This window comes from Haliaeetus albicilla, chromosome 12 (assembly GCF_947461875.1).
Source record: "Haliaeetus albicilla chromosome 12, bHalAlb1.1, whole genome shotgun sequence".
Lineage (NCBI taxonomy): Eukaryota > Metazoa > Chordata > Aves > Accipitriformes > Accipitridae > Haliaeetus > Haliaeetus albicilla.
Window position 1 is genome coordinate 10,289,909 of NC_091494.1, and position 19,952 is coordinate 10,309,860.

Genomic DNA, 19,952 nt, shown 5'->3' on the forward strand with positions numbered 1-19,952 from the left:
GCTGGTACATGGGATACATGGTGTGGCTCTCTTTTCTGAGAGCCATCAAGACTTCTAAGGTGATAGAAGTATGCAGTAGTTCAAATGAATGCATAGCTGTGCTCAAAAGGTTCAGCTTGTGTTCAGTTGAAACAGCCAGCAGCCCAAATGATTTACCCAGATTGTCTTAACTGGATACTTAACAGTCACTCCAGCTGAAGATTATGTATGTAAAATAGAAGCACTGGCATTGTCAGAAGCTTGTGTAGGTATAAGTATTGTTCATTTCTATGAAATCTCCTTATTTGTTAAAATTCAGGGTTGCTAAAAATTGCAGGCTAGTTACTGAGATTTTGCCTTCTATGTCTTCAAGGCATTCTAGCTGATTTACAAGCAACTGTGTGGTTATTTGCAGGCTTAGGGCCTCAAAGCTGAGGAACTCGATAAATAAGAAATGTGTATAACTGTAAATATAGCACCTCTACTTAATCATTTCATTCCCTTCCACCTGCTTCCAAAGAACAAAGTTTCAGGCAAAAATCCCACATGTCAAGTTTCATCTCTGTTCACATATTTCTGAGTGAATTGCTACTCCCCACTGCCCCTCCCAACAGGAGTTCATAGAAGTGCAGCTAGACCTTATTATTCTGTTTATGATAGGATGGCCTATTCTAGTACGATGTGGTCCATAGTAAATCCATCTACAGAATTAATTCTGGGGTTGTGAGAAAGAGATGCAAGTAAAAGCTGTAATGATTTACAGTTTGAAGACACAGCTGATATGAAAATAAACATTGAATCAGTTTCCTCTATATGTCTTAGTTCCATTAGCATAATGACAGTAGGTGACATTTTTCACATTTTAATTGGTGTTTTGCTGATTTTATCAGAATTTCTGCTGATCAAAGCAAATTCGGTATTTATTTATTTTGCAGTGATGCTAACTAATCAGTGGAAGTTTAATGTACTGTAATGAATTTTAAATATCCTCCTAGTCATTACAAGTGTGTGAATCTAGACTCTCGTAACAGTTTAAATAATTAATTACTTGAGTAGCAGAAAAAGGTAACATTTAATATAATAACATTTTCTTTGAAATATTTCAGTGGATGTTTTATAGTACTATCTCAAATTAGTAAAGGATAATTCTGACCAATGTATCCCTCCCACATGCACACAGCTCACTTAACCCAATCCTGACTGCATTGTTTTAGACTGATGGTAAATACCTTAATTATTAGTTTATTTCAGTAGCTTGCTGAATGATAGGTTTTTATATTATTTATATTTCAGTGACTTTGTTTTAATTGGTTTCTTTTATGTTATTTATCCATATAGATATATAATACAGGTTTTTAAAATATTAATGATGCGTTTTATGTCATAGTATTGTTTCCTACCCATCACGGCATACCATAAATTGATCTCGTGAGTATAAAAGAACAAGGAAATTAAAAAAAAAAAAAGTAATAGGCTTATTGAATTAGTTGGTTAACTGTATGATACAAGTCTTCGCATATCCTCATGTTCAGGAAAGAACTTTAGCATTCATTTAAATGTTTAATTCAGGCCATACGCCCCATTCCTGGAGTGTTAGCCTTTGAGGGCATAATGCCAAGATGTAAAGAATTTGGCATCAGTTTATTTTTAATGCACATCTGTAATCAGGCCCCAATACATTTTTTTTTTTTTAGACACTACATTGTATGCTTCCATGTTTTGCTCTGAACTAGAGCTGATTCAAATAAATTGGTAACTGCATGTGAAATGTGAGATTAATGCCTGGGATTTAATGTGTTTGTATTTCTAGATGTTAGTTCGGGCAAGACAAACAAATAAAAAAAAGCAACCCTCATTCTTCTCATCATGGTAAGAGTTAGTCCAGTTTTGGACTTGAAATAGGCATATTCAGTTTCCAGAAGGCTGGTGCTTCTGAAGGGCTTTGATGTAATTTTAGCTTTAGTATATACATACGTTCTTCTAATGTAATTAATTTTTTTTCAATGCATGTTTTCAGTGGGGTATATAAAATGACATAAATTAATTCCTCAACAGATGATACGGTGTTCATTCTTTAAACTCAGGAGAGATTCTGGTTTGTGCATGTACAAGGAAAGCAATGTGCAAACAGTCAATAGAAGAAAAGCTATTTTACACTGTAATTACAAGGGGGGGAAGCAGTGTGAGGTTTCTTTAAGAGAGAACACAGTTTGGGTTATTGTAAAATGAGAGAATTATAGCAGATTTGGGCTACTCAAAAAAGTATTTTAGGTACGTTATTAAACACTCTTCAAAGCTGTGTAAACCTTACATCTAAATCACTAGATCAGAACAGATACAGATCCTGTGTATAGGGAACGGCGGGGGGGTGTGGGGGTGTTAACGTCTGTTTGTATCAATCTGAGTGTCCAAATAAAAGATTTTAACCTTCCTTGAGAGCATGTAAATATGAAGTTGTAGATTGATTTCAAAGTGCAAAGTGTAAATACTTAAATTTCAGGTAAAGTAAGAATTCTTAAGGCACTTTTTTACTCCTTTTTAAAATTTGGCCTCTTAAAAATATGTGGAGGTAGTTGATGAATTTTGAGGGGATATTTTTGCAATGATGTTTTAAGAAACAGTAACGTTTTAATAAAAAAAAAATATAAAGTAATGGGTTGGCTATTATGTCAGTGATTAGATTCTGAACTATGCTTGTTAATTCATCTAGCACTGTATGTAACCGTAAAATAAAGACAATTTAAAATGAAGAGCAAAATAGTTACTGTTAGAGTAACAGAAAGCATCCAAACTCATGCAGAATTTACCCCTTCCATTGAGACGTTGTCAAGAGAGTCAACCTAATTCCAGTAAGTTTTAGGTCTAGTTTGAGAAATAAACCTAGTTGGTCTGCAACTATTCTGGATTTGAATGAAAACACAAATGGGAATTACAACATAAATATCAAATTAACTTACAGGCAGATGGTTTCTCTCTGTCGTTGTCTTTGACCATTCTAAAGATCTTTAGATGGGCATGGCTGGTCTTTAGAGGAGCCTGGAAAGGGTTGTCCATACACATGTGGAGAGAGTCCAAACCCTGGCTGGCAGCAGGCGGCAAGCTCTGCAGTGATTTAGCCTGATGGTTGCTCTGATTCTGGTGACTGGTTGATTCCCTTCATCTTAATCAGCCATTTGCCAAGCTGGTAGCCTATTACTTCTAAAATAAATTCCAGAGCTAGAGTTGTACAGCCATTTGGAAATGCCCTGAAATGGCTTAGTTTCAGAAATCACCATGTATCCAATCTCTGAAAAATAAAGCACCTGTATGATATCTCCACTTGGGCATTCCAAAAGTTATGAATTCCCAGATCATTCATCACTGAAAAGTTTTGGTCTTAATTTAACAAATAAAAATAAAGCATGGAATCTGAATGGGTTTCTTGTCTTTAAGCTAGACAGTCATCCTGACATGCTACCGAGAAGTATGTGTTTATTATGTACCACTTTGTATCTGATTGACAAGTGTCTTTCCTGCAGTTGCTGTGATGATGACAGGAATCCAGTAGAGCTTCTTCCATTATAAAAAAAAAATAAATAAAGCGAACAGGCGAATAAGCGGAAGATGTTTTGATTATTATTTATCTCCAGAATACGTTGAGTTTTACCTTTGCTACCTCAGCAAAATGGATATAATATTCCTAAAATAATACTAATAAAAAGCTTTCTCAAGGGCATTATACAAAAAGACACTTAAAAAGTAAAAGGAAAAACACTGATGTATTCTGGTTTTATTTGTTGTTCTGTTGCTTCTTGTAGTGCATTTAACATGTGAAAAAGACCGAAGCTATGATTTGTGGAATGAGCCTGGTTTTGTACCAAACGTTTTCCATAGTTATCAGTAGCTATGCTGGAATCTGTCTGGTCTGTTGGGGTTTGGTAGCTTGAGGAATTAATGAATATTCATTCCTTTTCCCTGGGTACAAAGTAAAATAACTAGTAATTAGTATAATATTTAATACTCCTATTCAAAATAAATAAATCTTTTGTGAAAAAAAATCTAATTATTATAATGTAGCAACTTCTGCATGTGTAACTGAAATTGGATGTGCTGTTTTGAAAATGCTTTTAAGCCCTCATTTACATGTTTCCAGATCAGTTAATTATTCCCCTTGTATGCATAAAACAGAACTCTGGATTGTACTTGCATATATTATTCATTTTGCTATCTATCTTCTAAGTTTAGCTGATTCTAATATTTTAATTTTACATTATTATTATACCAGTGATATTTGTCTTCTGATACAAAAGTTATTCTTGTCTGCACTTAAGTTTTATGCTCATTTTTAAATGAAATGGCTTACATGGTAATAAGTGTGACTATTATAACTTGAGTCTTGTGTTTTTCTTATCATACTAAATTAGTCATGTCTTGTGTTTCTGTGAAAGCAGAATGTCTCAGATGGGGACCTTGGCTTTTGCTACTGAGGTCATGAGCCAGAGAAAAACGCAACTGATAAAATGAAGGACAGGAGCCTTGAAATTGGTCACCGGAGTCAGAGCTTGGCAGTTGCTCTAACATGGCCTGATCCAAAGCTTGCTGAAATCTGCAGGAAGATTCATGGTCACTTTCAGTGTGACCTTTCATGTTTATCTCAACAGTAGCTGCTGGATTTAGTGTTTCCGTGATATCCATTAGGTCATCATTGCCACAGTCACTAGATCTAGCTTATTCTTCCTGGCTATGAAGTTGTAAACGGGGAGATGTTTGACACCAGTGAGCCCTACTGCAGTTGTACTGTTACCTTCTGGGCATTGGTACGTACAAACCATCACACTCTCCTTGTACACCACTAGCACTGTGGCAGCTCTCTGTCCTCCCTGTAGATTATAAAGAGATGAAGCGAGGGAGTCTATTTACTAGTATACTTGGGAGTCCATATGTGGTAGTCATAAAAGTACATAACTTGGAAATCATTGTTGCCTTCTGACCTACCAAATCAGTCAGTTCCTATCCCATTTAGTATTGATTTCATTCTTCAGGAAGGAAATCTTAAAGGCACAGGAGCAGGCTATCCCAATGTGCCAAAAGATGAACTGGCAGGGAAGACGACCAGCCTGGCTGAACAGAGAGCTTTGGCTGGAAGTCAGGAGAAAAAAAAAGAGTTTATGACATTTGGAAGAAGGGGCAGGCAACTCAGGAGGACTACAGGGATGTCGTGAGGTTATGCAGGGAGAAAATTACAGCTACTGCTGTAAAGGACAATAAAAAATGTTTCTATAAATACATTAGCAACAGAAGGAAGGCTAAGGAGAATCTCCATCCTTTATTGGATGCAGGGGGAAACACAGTGACAAAGGATGAGGAAAAAGGTGAGGTACTTAATGGCACCTTTGCCTGAGTCTTTAATAGTAAGACCAGTTGTTCTCTGGGTACCCAGCCCCCTGAGCTGGAAGACAGGAATGGGGAACAGAATGAAGCCCCTATAATCCAGGGGGAAATGGTAAGTGACCTGCTAGACCACTTAGACACACACAAGTCTATGGGGCCAGATGGGATCCACCCAAGGGTACTGAAGGAGCTGGTGGAAGCGCTTACCAAGCCACTTTCCATCATTTATCAGCAATCCTGGCTAACCGGGGAGGTCCCAGTTGACTGGAGGTTAGCCAATGTGATGCCCATCTACAAGAAGGGATGGAAGGAGGATCTGGGGAACTATAGGCCGGTCAGCCTGACTTCAGTGCCAGGGAAGGTTATGGAGCAGATCATCTTGAGTGCCATCATGCAGCACGTACAGGACAACCAGGTGATCAGGGCCAGTCAGCATGGGTTTATGAAAGGCAGGTCCTGCTCGACTAACCTGATCTCCTTCTATGACAAGGTGACCCGCTTAGTGGATGAGGGAAAGGCTGTGGATGTTGTTTATGTGGACTTTAGTAAAGCCTTTGACACTGTTTCCCACAGCATTCTCCTGGAGAAACTGGCTGCTTATGGCTTGGACAGGTGTACTCTTTGCTTGGTAAAAAACTGGCTGGATGGCCGGGCCCAAAGAGTGGTGGTGAATGGAGTTAAATCCAGTTGGTGGCCGGTCACAAGTGGTGTTCCCCAGGGATCACTACTGGGGCCAGTTCTGTTTAATACCTTTATCAGTGATCTAGACAAGGGGATCAAGTGCACCCTCAGTAGGTTTGCAGATGACATCAAGTTGGGTGTGAGTGTTGATCTGCTTGAGGGTAGGAAGGCTCTACAGAGGGATCTGGACAGGCCGGATTGATGGGCCGAGGCCAACCGTACAAGGTTCAACAAGGCCAAGTGCCAGGTCCTGCACTTGGGTCACAACAACCCCATGCAACGCGACAGGCTTGGGGAGGAGTGGCTGGAAAGTTGCCTGGTGGAAAAGGACCTGGGGGTGTTGGTTGACAGCTGGCTGAATATGTAGCTGGCAGTGTGCCCAGGTGGCCAGGAAGACCAATAGCATCCTGGCCTGTATCAGAAATAGTGTGGCCAGCAGGAGCAGCGAAGTGATTGTCCCCCTGTACTCAGCACTGGTGAGACTGCACCTTGAGTACTGTGTTCAGTTTTGGGCCCCTCACTACAGGAAAGACATTGAGGTGCTGGAGCGTGTCCAGAGAAGGGCAACCAAGTTGGTGAGGGGCCTAGAGCACAAGTCTTATGAGGAGCAGCTGAGGGAACTGGTGTTATTTAGCCTGGCAAAAAGGAGGCTCAGGGGAGACCATATTGCTCTACAACTACCTGAAAGGAGGTTATAGTGAGGTGGGTGTTGGTCTCTTCTCCCAAGTAACAAGCAATAGGACAAGAGGAAATGGCCTCAAGTTGCACCAGGGGAGGTTTAGATTGGGTATTAGGAAAAATTTCTTCACCGAAAGGGTTGTCAAGCATCAGAACAGGCTGCCCAGGGAAGTGGTTGAGTAACCATTCCTGGAAGTGTTTAAAAGATAAGTAGATGTGGTGCTTAGGGACATGGTTTAGTGGTGGACTTGGCAGTGTTAGGCTTACAGTTGGACTCAATGATCTTAAAGGTCTTTTCCAACCTAAACAATTCTATCATTCTGTGATGATATTGGAGATTCAGCCTGCCAGGCAATAATGGGGAAAACTCATGTTCTTGGAAGGAAAGCTGCTTGTTTACAAGGAATAGAGATGGAATATAACCTGTGTTCCCACCCTGCGTGCTCTGACTGTTGCTCTTGTGGGTGCCTGTTGGTATGACAGATGGAAGTTAAGGATTCTGCCATCTATATCATAAGCTTGATGATGTAATAAGCAGATAGAGCCTCTTACTAATTTATTTTTTTCCCTGGTTTATTTTATATGTATCTCATGTCTCAGAAGGAAAGCTAAGCAAAACTTACTTTGTAGGCACTAATAGTTTTACTGACCCTGTCATGTTATCTGTTTGTTTTTTCTTTTTGGGAGCGATTAGGATTTCCAGTAACTTTTGGATAAGTGGCAGGGCTTTGGCTAGAGCTGACAGCGATGGAGTATGAGGAAGGTTGAGATAGTGCTTCTGTTGGATAGAAGCTCAAGTTTAAGGTTAAGGGGGCCAGAAAGGATGACATTAAATATATGCAGGTGATTCAGGAAGAGCTGTGTAATGCAAAGAGTAGTAAATGCTTGGGAGGAGTTCAGAGACAAAGACAATTAAGTAGCTGGTTTAAATAAGATTAAGATCTCACAGCATTTTATGGACACACACAGAAGAAGGTTTTAAAGGATGCTGACCAAACAGGAAATTGTACTAAATAGACATGGAAGAAAGAGGTTTGTCACACCAGATGACCTTTTCTTGTCTCACAAGGCATTACTCTCTTTTCTAAGCTATTTCTGAGAATACAGAAGGAAAATTTGTAGAACTGTGATTAGCAAGGTGTAGGTTTTCAATCTGTATGGATCTACTTACACACAGTAAGCTACATTAAAAGCCCATGACCAAGCTTGCTAAGTCAAACCCTGAATGCTGATTTTCCTTACCTTTATGGTAGGTAGTGCTAGCTTTATATGTGCATGAGTATTATGATAGTATTTATTTTTCCACAAGACCCTGGCCATTTTCCGGGCCCAGAATATATGATATTTGTATTTTAATAGCTTATTTTCCTTATTCAAACATGACACATTTATTTAGTACGTGCTTTTCAAACTTCCCTTTGAAAAACGAATGACTAATTCACCCAGGGGGCTATTCAGTTTTTCAAACATTAATGAAATTGCTTTCACCTTTATGAAGTGAATGAATAGGATTAACCCCATTATAGAGATTGCTAGTTGAGGTACAGAGTTTTAAAAAGTAATCTGTAAGTTTGCATGCACAATTCAAGATGCAAAGATCTTATTTTTTATCCTCTTTAGCATTAAATACCATGTTGGTATTCAGACACAACTCCCACTGATTTTGGGCACAAATGAAGATTTCAGCAAATAAGATTTGGAGATCTCAGATAATGAATCTAGAAGTGAAGGATGTGCTATGAAAAAGGATCTCTCCAAAGTTTGATTTAATCTTACTTTGCTAAGGAACCCGGTGTTTGGGGATGAAATCCAGTTTTCCAAAACAAATTCAAATTCATTAATCAATAGTTGTTCATTTAATTTTTTCCAATACTTTTTTTAATGTTTTCCAACTTCAGCAAGAAATGAAGTTGCAACTTCTATAGCTAGTCTAGTGGACAAGAATACTCAAAGCACAACCCAGATGTTTAAGCAAGAGAAGTACAGATCATATAGTTAAATAAATAAATAAAGATTCAAATGCATATGCATAGGAGGAATTAAATAGGTTCTGTATAGGCAGTCTTTATCCCAGCGCTAAACAACCTCTGAAGGTTTGGTTTTGTAAGCCTGAGTGATTTCACCAGCACCATTTTTTTATATGTCATGTCCTTCTGATATGTAATCTCATCTCTGATTTTTCTACTTTTTCTCTAGTGGCATCCTGAGATAACAGAAATTCTTTAAGCCTACTTCACCCATGGTCAATCTGTAATCTGCTTGTCATGTTTGTATCCATCATACAGGACTCTGCTAACTACATTAACACTGTAGCTGATGGCAGTAGTAAACTGTTTCTCTCTGTGGCAGGTAAGTGAGAGGCACTTTTGCCAAAGCAGCGTAAAGCAGAGAAGTGGTAACCTTCAAGGAATCTTTGATTCCATTCAAGGGCTGTGAAATGGTGGGAACTCTAGTAGTTTCTCTTGCCCACGTCCTGTGAATTGCTACCTCCTTTATGACCTCTCTGATCTGTTCCTGTCCCATCTCATCAACAAATTAGCTCCCTTTACCCCAGTTTCATTCTTTCTGTCTATCCTATCCCAAGACTTCGTCGTCATTTTTCTCCTGCAAGATGAATTCCACTCATGTACATACCAGTCAAGTGGGTTAACTACACGTTCGCAGCATGATTGCATTGGCTCAAGCTCTCCTGTAGAATTTTCTCTGATGTGGATCTTCTTCTTTGTCTTCCATGTTTTCATGGTCAACAAAATATTTAACAAAGTTGGCATTGATAGATAGCACTCTTAGAAACAGTCTGTACAGGCTACTCAGTGCCATGTGTTAGGCTTTGCAAGATGCTGGCAGATCTTACCGTCTTTTGCTCTTGGCTCATGTTTTCAAGGCTGTCACATCAACTGTCATGACTTTGTTTTTTAAATGAAATAGTAAATTGAAAAGAACAAGGAGCTAGCATGAAGGATGTGCCAGCCTGCTGTTTTTCATGTGCTGGTCCAGGGTCCTGCCTGCATACAAGGAGCTAAAGAATTGCAGGGGGGAAAGAGGGGCTTATTCATAACAGTAAATTTGAGAAACCCTTTTTCTTTCTTTTCATGCTGAGATGACAGAATGCCAGTTCTCTGTGTGGATGGTTTGAAACTCCTTGTTTTAGTTGTATTGCACAGTACGTTTTGCTCCAGGTGCTGTGAACTTTGTTACCAGTAAATTATAACTGAACTAAAGGTAATAATGCTTTAGGTATCGCTTGAAAACTAAGGATTTTTGGACACTATTGCCCAAACGAACTGGTCTTTTATTGTTATTTAGGATCTGTAAGTATGTGTTTCTTGATAATGTGTTTCTCTTTGTTTCACTTGGATCTTTCTTAATAATTAATTTTTTAAATCTGCATTAAAGTATATTAGTGTAATAAGTATGAAGACTTCAATAACTAATACAGGCCCTTGGGGCAGGAACTTGCCTTATCAGTTTTATAAACCTTTGTGCATATTTACAATGGTACAGAAAGAATTATTGATGGTAACACTATAAATTGTTTCCTAATAAATTTATATGGAAAGGTTGTGCTAGAAAGCCTAAAGGCAGAGGAGCAACAAAGATGAACAGCCTTAGAAGGTGATGTTATAAAACCCTTCTACAAAGCACTTTATTGAGTGGAAAGTAAGAGAATTTACTGTGCTGCTTCTAGGTGGGATAGAACTATAGTTAGAGACAAACAAATTGTGACTTTTTACATTTAACTTCATCTTGTTGTCCTTCAGCTCAACTCTTTCCCGCCCTGTGCTGTTTCAGAGGTATAGTGGTAAATTTAAAAGGAGTAATTCATCTGTGCTTGTGTTCATTATCTCCAAGAAGGGAATAAACACTGTATTCCTCAAGTCAGAAGTAGGTGGACTTTTATTCCTGTTGTGTCATAGCCTTGACTATAGCACCAGGTAATTGTGCCTCTCATGACTTAGCCAGTCATTTGCCAGCAGTTCCCAGAAACTTGTATTCAAACCTTCTTCACCAGCTGACCTGATTCACCTCTTTTTTTTTTTCTTTTTTTTTCCCCCCTCTTCTACCTGGAATGAAATTGCAGTAAATGATTAAGTAAAAAAGAAATCTTTTATTCTGATGAGATATTTTGACAGGTATAGCCTTTCTCATTTTGGTAACATAATTATATTTTATGAAACCAAATCATATTGTTGAGATGAACAAACTTACTTAAAATGCTTCAATTTTTATTAAACTTATTTTTTGATAGGGAACACTTCTGTGAAAAACAATCAGACTAGGTATAGTCTTATTTTATAACAGTTTTGCAATGGTTGTTTGTATATCTGCTTTTCACAGAGGCATGCCAAGACTTACCAGTAAATTTCTGTGTTTAAAAAGTGTTAACAGAGAAAATTGTGTAATATTTTACATACAAAGCCCATTGCAATCTCCGTAGATTTTTACCTCCTTCCCTTTGTAGAGGAAAAATTAAAAAAAACCCCACCAAATAAAACACTTGGGATTAAGAATTTTCTTGTAAGTTTCTACATTCTCTCTGGCCTTTCAGGGGAAGATACCCATGAGGAAGAAAGTAGAAACTCTGCAGTGCAAAGTATCAAGCATTCTTTGGGCTTCCAATATTCCGGAAGGCTTCTCTAGAAATAGGAACTATTTGCCAAAGTCAGGACAATAGGAAGTATTGTCAAAAGGCTGGTGTATCTTGCTGCTTTTGCTCATGATATATTTTTTCAGTACTTTGTTTCCTAATAAGTCCAAGGGGGCTTGAGATATCTATTCCTTTGTTTTAAAGTAGCCAGTTCTTTGAAAAATCAGTTTGAGGTGAGTGCCTTTACATCTCTAGGGAATTTCGGTGGAGCTAAAGCCACTTTCCTGATATACTTAGGGTTGCATATTAAATTAAATTGAAATTCATGTCCCATTGGAACATGAAACTATTAGGTCATCTGTGAATGTTTTAAAATCAGTGAAGCCGTAGATTTCCGACTTCTGCTTTTATGCACCCAAACCTTTCACACCAGGGAATTGCCAATACTATCTGAGTTTGTTCCATAAAAACAGTTCAGGTGCTCAATAATGGAGAGAGCTAAAGCCTCTGGGAATCATTTTGCTGCTGGGCTTGATTGCAAACCTTTTCCTTCTTCTTCCAAACACCCGCTAGTCAGGTAACTGAGAAGCACTATTATTGATCTGCAGATGTACCACTGGGCTAGTCACTTGTCATATAAATGTGTCAAAATTTGCACATCAATTGCAGCAGTTACTTCAAAAATCATACTTCTCTATGAAAATAAAACAGAAAATCACATGCCACTTAAGCACCTCAGCAATAATTCTGTTGCTTCAGGCACCTGAGCTGTAATAACTGTTGGCATTTTCATTCCAAACCTATTTTTTGAGAAATTTAAAAGAGCACTGTCAATTCATGCCATTTTGAAACAACCATACCATGCATGAATGGGACAGAAGGCTGGCAATTAGGCCAGTCAGCTGACCATTGCTTGCTTTCTGCTTGCACTTGTCATCCTGCTTCTCTTTTCTGCTCTGTTAACGTAATTTTGCAAGGTACAGTGGTTTTGGTTTTTTTCAGCTGCATACATAAAATTGTTTTAGAAATCTGCCTTGGCATAAATGTATTGTATCCCACTACATACCTGAATCCAAATCACAATATGAATTTTTCTTGTGGTTTGGAGATACGTTATTGATTTATTTTATTTAATTGTTTCTATTGAAACTCACTCTTCAGCAATACAATTTTCAGGCTGAAGTCATCCCACTGTGCTTCCTGAAAATTTCTAGTTGAAACATCATCTTGCTCTAATGTAAAGATGCCTCTTTTTTTTCACCCTCTAAAATTTCCTTGGTGTGTCATGTAAAATTTTACTTGGAAGAGAACTTAGTTTAAATTCTTAGATAAATCAAGTTTTTTATTATTTCTTGTTCTAAGATATTAGATGACGTAAAATCATATTTATTTTAGATCAATGTTTCATCAGTACCATAAAAATATTTCTTTTTTCATTTGTAATTACAAGCTTTTGACAGAATTCAGACATTTCTCAGAGGAACTATTCTGGCTACTAGGTAGCTGGAATACTAGAGAAAGCACAAAAGATAAGTGAAATATTTGCACAGAACAGTATGGTTGATGTGCACCTTACAAATCAGAAGGAAGGCTCTTAAGTCTTACTGTAATTAGAGTTCAGGTTTACTGAAACTAATGCAGTGGTCATTTTATTAGCAATACAGATTCTGCTGGAATAACTAATTTACTTCTACATGTTGAACCTAAATCAAGCTAATCCTACTGAAAAATCTGTTGCATGCAGTGGTGGCCCAACCTATCACCTGATAGAAAAGCTTAACTGATAGTAATGGGTGGGTTGTTGCATTTGTGACAAACAAGAGATTTACACTGAGATACTAATATTGAGTTACATCAATAATCAAGGCTGCAGAATGTGGACGGAGGATGCATGCTGACTGGAGAAGAGAGCTCGTTCAGCATAACTTCTGATTGGCTATCCTTTCTTCTTTTAGTCTGGTTTCCTAAGGAAATAAGGATTTTTTTTGTCTGTGAATATATGTCATTCTTTCCTCTTCTGTCAGTGTATTAATCTTCCCGAGTAAATTTCGAATCTCTGTGTCAATGACCATCAAATCTGAAGTGTTCTTAAGAGGCTGAAGTCCTGTCCACTTTTTGAATACAGGAAACAAACCCTAATATCACTGTCACTAAGGACTAGTCAGTAAGCTCCGAATTCCAAGTAAGAACTTGGAATAAGCTCCAAACATTATTAGACAGCAAAGAATCCAGAGGGATGCTCAAATCTTGAGAGACAGATTAATTTTTGGCTGAGCTTTTTTTGGCTCTGCTACTCCCAGAGCTGCTTGCTTAACCCTGCTGCTCTCATCTTCTGAGTTCAACCAGAGACTTTGCATCACTGAGCAGCTGCAGAGATAGAATTCTGTCCCTTTCTTCTCCATCCCCTCTCAGGTTTTCTTTTTCTCTCCATAAAAGAAGCTAGCGAAGTCTAGCCAGGTGTGGTACCCTCTTCTACATGTTATGCTCTTGAACTTTGGCAATGAGGTGCTTTATCAATGCTTGGAGGAAGTGACAAGGAAACAGGAGGCCCAAATGCTCAAAATGGCATGCATGGATATAACTGTGAGACTAAATTACCTGTGTGGAATTGTGGTAATTTCAGAGGAAATTGTCCACTAAGCAATTTTCAAAATGTGGGTCTGTACCAAGCAATTCATATGGTAAATGTTTTTATGCTTTCACCTTAATATATTTAGCCAGCTTAACATTTAAACAATGCTTTTCTTAAGTGAAAAAAATTCTTGTCTTCATACAACTTTACAGCCTGTGCTTTCTGAATGCACAGCTCTAGGTGTCAGCAGGAATCCCCTCAAGTGGGCTTGATTCATGGGATCAGGGATTGACCTTGAAAGGGAATCTGAGAGTACAGATTATTGCCATGCTGCTTCTCACAAAATAACTTCCACACAGTAGTTCCTATCATAGCTCTGTAATGTAATCCTTTATTTGCCTAGTTTACTACAGTGAATTTTTCTCCTACCATGGAAATGTACTTTCTAAGCTATATGTTATTATGTGTGGCTGTCCTGCTGTCTTGGGTCAGAGGAATTCCCATTTTAGTTTGTCCATGCAAAACCACAATCTGAATGCAATGTATTAAAATACAGATAGTAAATATAGAAAGACTCCTTTACTGAGTACATGGAGATAAGACCTCTGTTAGCATTAACTCTATTTATCTCAATATACTTACACCACCCAGGAACCTCACACCTGGATTCTCTCCTAAAGCATATGTTAAATGTTAGTTTCTCTTTCTGAGTGACAGCTTTCACTGACTAATACAATGTGCATCACAGTAAAACTCTGAATTTAAGTCACAGCCCTTTGCCTAGTGACTAATGGCAAAATTTTATGAAAACATCTCTTGTGATTTGCTGCAGAGTTGCATGTTCATGTAGCTGGCTCTGAGAACTGGCTGTGTATTGAGAGAGAACTCAAATACCCAGATCCCATGCTGGTGAAGGATGAGTTTGTTACATAAATGATGCCATTACAGTACTTACTGGGGAAGGGGATGATTGCTACTTTGTTCATAGTGTGCCCCACGTTGGCTGATTAAACCACAAATGAAATGCCACATTGACAGGCCCATATTGCATGACACATTGTGAGAATCACAGAGTGAATAACTGTGGGTTAGTTTTGTTCTATTACTGACTTTATTAGGAGAATGGGTTCCAGTTGTGCTATTTTCTGTTTCTGTTATTGTCTGCACTCTGAAACTGAATTATCAGGCCCTGGTGTGCTTGTAAGAATTTGATCTTCTCAACATCTTTTTTCAGGCTTTTGGTTGCTTGGCTGACCTTGTTTTTATGTTAGTGGGGTTATTGATGGGAGTAGCCAATGAAATGGGTAGTGAACATGGGAAGCATTTTCAGAATGAGTTATTAAACTCCTGCCAGAGCTTGCATTTATTATAATTATCACAAAACTGTTATGTGGCCCCATAAACTTGCATGGTGATTTATAAACTTCGGCTTAAATTTTGCTAATGCATATGTGTGAATTTTTTACTCATATGAGGGAAGTTATACTTATTCTTGCTATAGATAGGGTGGGTTCCTTATGCCAAGATATTCAGAAGGTATTTATTTAGACTAGAATTGTGGCACTGGGGATAAAACCTGAACTAGCTTGCTTACATTTCTAAAGTCTAAAGTGATGTTTATTTGTGAAAATGGTAATGGGCTAATCCTGCAGGGTTCTGAATCTTTTTCATGCTTTTTATTACCAGTGGGAAAACAAGATAGTTGTCTTCTTGCACAGTGGATTCTAAAGCAAGAAATACTAAACTAGGCCTACAAAAAGCTGCTTTCCTGTTTTCTTAGCGTGTTAGCTAGGAGCAATAGTAACAGAAGGTCTTTACCTTGTAGTGGCAGATGGTTGGATGCTATATGTCTCTGTATTGTTTAAAATTTTTGCAGTTTTTCCAGCTTCTGGAGTTCAGCTAGAACAGCGCTTAGTAGCCTAATTTGATTAGATTAGGTTTTGATTAAATTTGAATTACAGTTACAGTTTAATTTTTTCATTAAATTAGATTTGATGTTCTTAACTTAAATACTTGGGTTTCCAGATCTGTTTGCTCAAGGCCAGGACCTGTGCTGGATGTGAAGGAGGCTGAGTGACCATGATTATCAGGTGTCCAAGCTGCCTGTGCCCAGCTGAAAGTCTAAATGTAGTGGGGAAATTGGGTTAAAAGGGGAGTGAGTGCCTCATTATTTGCTCTCCTCCCTCCTTGAAACACATGCAGTCCTGATTTTGGCAAATGTAGTAATCTCAATTGCTAAGTGTGTTTCTCAGCACTGCTTGTCAGCACATTGACAATTCAACAGACTTAAGTGAAAATAGTATTTGAATAACGAGTTTAGAGCCTATGTCCTGTTTGCATCCAGCACCAAGAAGTGTCTGAGGTAAGATGGTGTTTTAAATAAGCTTGAATCATTCCCAGACCTGCATTAAATGCCATGTATTCAGACATCAAAAGGAGAATCATATATCACAGCCGGATATAAACAGGTAAGATACTTTCCAATAGAGTGAAAACAGCAGTGCAAAAGACCATTTTAGGTTATGACTTTGAATAATCTGACCTGAACCAATTTCACTTTTCTCACGAGGGCGCTTTTAAATTCAGGGATAGGCATGAGCAGATGTCTGTTTTCTGGATAAGGATAAACGTGAATTCATCATTAATACACTCGGTTTTGCAGATTATTACAGCTTTAGGAACACAGTAAATTGCCTAGAACAGTTTTGACTACACCATGCCAAAACAATTTGTGTCTTCTGAAAAGGATATGGTTTTATTTGAGTTATTTTTCAAACTCTGCTTGGAAAGATTGTATATATTTATGAGAGGCTCTGCTTAAATCATACAAAGGGAATTTTCAGGAAAATCGCTCCATAAATCTTAGGAAATGCAAAACTAACAGACATGTGAAGGATTTGTATTTAGAAAAGAATCTCCCAGTGGGTTGCTCTCAGCAGAAAATGAAAAGGTCTTCTTTGCATTCAGTTGAACTATTAGTGCATTTTTTGCTGATATAAGCAGTTGTACAGGTACGGCCACTGTCACAGTCCCAGATCTCAGTGCTGCAAATTAGCAAGGTTTTAACTTTGCTCCAAATATCATGCTAGCTCATTTTCATTATGTAAAAGGTGGGGGGAGGAGAATGGGACAAAGCACCTATTGGCAAAGCACATTATAATTGTTTAAGCAGGCCCCACAAGTCATGCATTTCAATTATTTGTTCAAAGCTGCCTGCAATTAAGAGTTGCAAACAAGGTTTTTGAATGCAAAGTCAGACAATTAAAATGTTTCATGAGTGCCTTAGAGAGAGAAGTTCTGAATTAGCACTTTGAATACACAAGACCTCTTGTTTTCTAATCTCCTTTCCCTTTTACTCGGTGAAAGAGAGAGGAGATGTATATTTTTCCCAGAATTTTTCTTTTCTTTAAGCCAGGCTGATCCTAGGGAAGATTGAATCATTCTAGTCTTTGACTTGTACATTTGAATGTCTTCTGCTCCTTGAGAGATCATCCTTGTTGCCTCATAATGGTCCAGGTGCAAAAAATTTGCCCACGTCTAGCTTGTTCTCGAAGGGGGGTCGTAAATCACTTTAAGCATCTCTCCTCCCTCTTGCGCGCCACCTCCCCCCCCCCCCCCCCCCCCAATCTTCTTCATTCCCCTTTGAAGAGGCAGAACTATTTTAGCTAGTGATTTGTGGCACTCAGGCACTTAGAGTGCAACCCCTATGCTCGGTAAGCTAACAGACAAGATGTGGGAAGCAGTGATGCATTGGCTTGTTAATGGCAGTTCTGTGGATGTTGGTATTATATCTGTTGGTGGTGATCAGATCACAGCTGCTCCCAGGGGAAGGCCTAACTTCTTTCTCTTTAACCATGAAAAACAGATTTAACTTCCCTACTCCTTTCAGGAGAACAGTGCTGCTCAGGGTTGGTTTTTTCCATTCTAATGCCATTTGAATGCTGTCTGTTTACATTTAGAACTTGCAGTTTGGGAGTTTGTAAGAAAGGGCTTCCTAACCCCCCCCCCCCCCCCCCCCCCGCCATTTATATGCTCAGAAGTCCACCACTTGAAAGCATTTGACAGGCTTTCCCCCTTCACTTCTCTGGTGGTATCTGTCATAGAATAATTTTTAATGGTAATCTTTTTGATGCAAAGCAGTGCAAACCGCTGCATAGTATTAGACGGACTTTGTTTTGTGTAGGTAAAGGTGAGAACCTGTATCAATTTAAAAAAAACAACTGTATACTAGACTGCAAAAGAAAACGTTAGATTAACTAATGACTCTAAGAAAAGCAAAGACTACACAGCTTGTGATAAGACATACATTCAATTGTTGTTGAACTTTCCTGGGATTTGCTGGCTTGTTTAAAGTTTTAATCTCTTAGAAAAGGATCATACCAGATGTATTACTAAAAGCAAAACATTTCACTGGTTAATTAAATAATCCTTTTTTCGCTGAGAGACCAGTGATATTCAAGGGCATTTGATCTCACTGAGTAGACTAAACTGTCGTTTATGGAATTTCTTTTTAAATGCAGCATGGTATGAGGATGAGAGGCTGTACTGGCTTGTTTGGAGTCTTTCTGCTCATGGAGTTTGAGCATTCATGGAGAGTTTTCAAAGGCAAGGATTAGTGAGTTGCAGCATAAGGAAGCAAACCGTGTGCATGCCTGGAGTCTGTCCTGTTGCTACTAGATAGCTTGGACTGAACAGTCTGGCAATGTGTGTCAACTTGCATGACCTTAAATACACTGGGTTTAGCCAAAGCGCTTTCCAACAGCAGGGTGGGTGTCTGAGAGGAGATGGGATGAGACCTCAACAGCAGGGATAGATTATCCCTTATCTCCCCATTGTGAGATTTCTTGCTCCTTGCTTTAAAGCAGCTGAGGTTGGCCTGTTGTGTGGGCAAGTAGAGTCCAACCTGCCCTGGCAATTTTAAGTTCCTACAAGCTGTCAGTTAATGACTGATACGTTTCTTACAAGCCTTCGGTGTGTGTTGTTTCTCCTTAGGGTTTTAATCATTTAAGCTTTACTCAAGCAAAATTTTGGCTGCTGTGTAAGAAGTTTTGCCTCACTGAGGAAATATAGGAACTGGATGTCTAAATACTAGTTAGGAAGGACTAATATCTACTGATATGATTTTTATACTTTATTAAAAAAAAATTGTGGCAATATATTTGGAGTCATCAGTTTGCACATCAGTGCTCTATGTATGTATGTTAGCTCAGAGTGAATTTGAGATGTGTGCTTATGAAGTATCTGCTGGTATGAAATGTCTTTAGTTTACTTGCATAAATAGAAAATTCTCATATCTTTAAAATAGAACCTATATACAAATCCAAGATTTTACACTAGAGCACATCAAGAATGAAAAGGGACTCCCTCTGCCCCCATGTTGTGACACTTGACATGCAAGGAGCATGTGCATGTAAAACCTGCTAGAAAACATGTGATGGCATTAAGCTGGGAGCAAGCGGTCTTTCCTCTGTCTGCGTATGACTGTACCTACCCACCTTTCCTCAGCAACACCACTGAAAATGGATATCCTGCACCAAGAGTTTCATTTTGAAGTGCAAGCCTAGTAAAAATCAGTTATATTTATATCATAAGCTTGGACCAATGGCAAATGACAAACAATAAATTGACAGAATGTATGATTTTTATGTCACTTTTCAATTTTCAGGGCTCATTCATTTTATTAGTGTTAACACTGCAGCTTTATTTTCCCTAAAGACTTCGGAGATTTAGAGGACAGGAAGCAGGTCTCAATTTCATTGTTTTTTTACCCATGGAGTGAAGAAGAGATGTTGCATGGAAAAATTCAGCATGAGTAGTAGCTTTATAAAAGGCACAATATCATCACAGTTTGGGATGATGAGTAAGAAGGATGGATATTTGGTGGCTGGAGATGGAGACATAATTATGTTGAAACCTTTGCTAATTTTACATCTTACAAAAGGCTGATAGATGGGGTGCTCTTGTCTTTGTTATGCAGGAGGCCAGGCAGGAGCTTCGCTGAAGTTCATTCTAGCTTCAGCATTTACAAATCTGTAAGTATATCCAATATTCCAAACAAACGTGGGCAGAAATATTACAAAATTA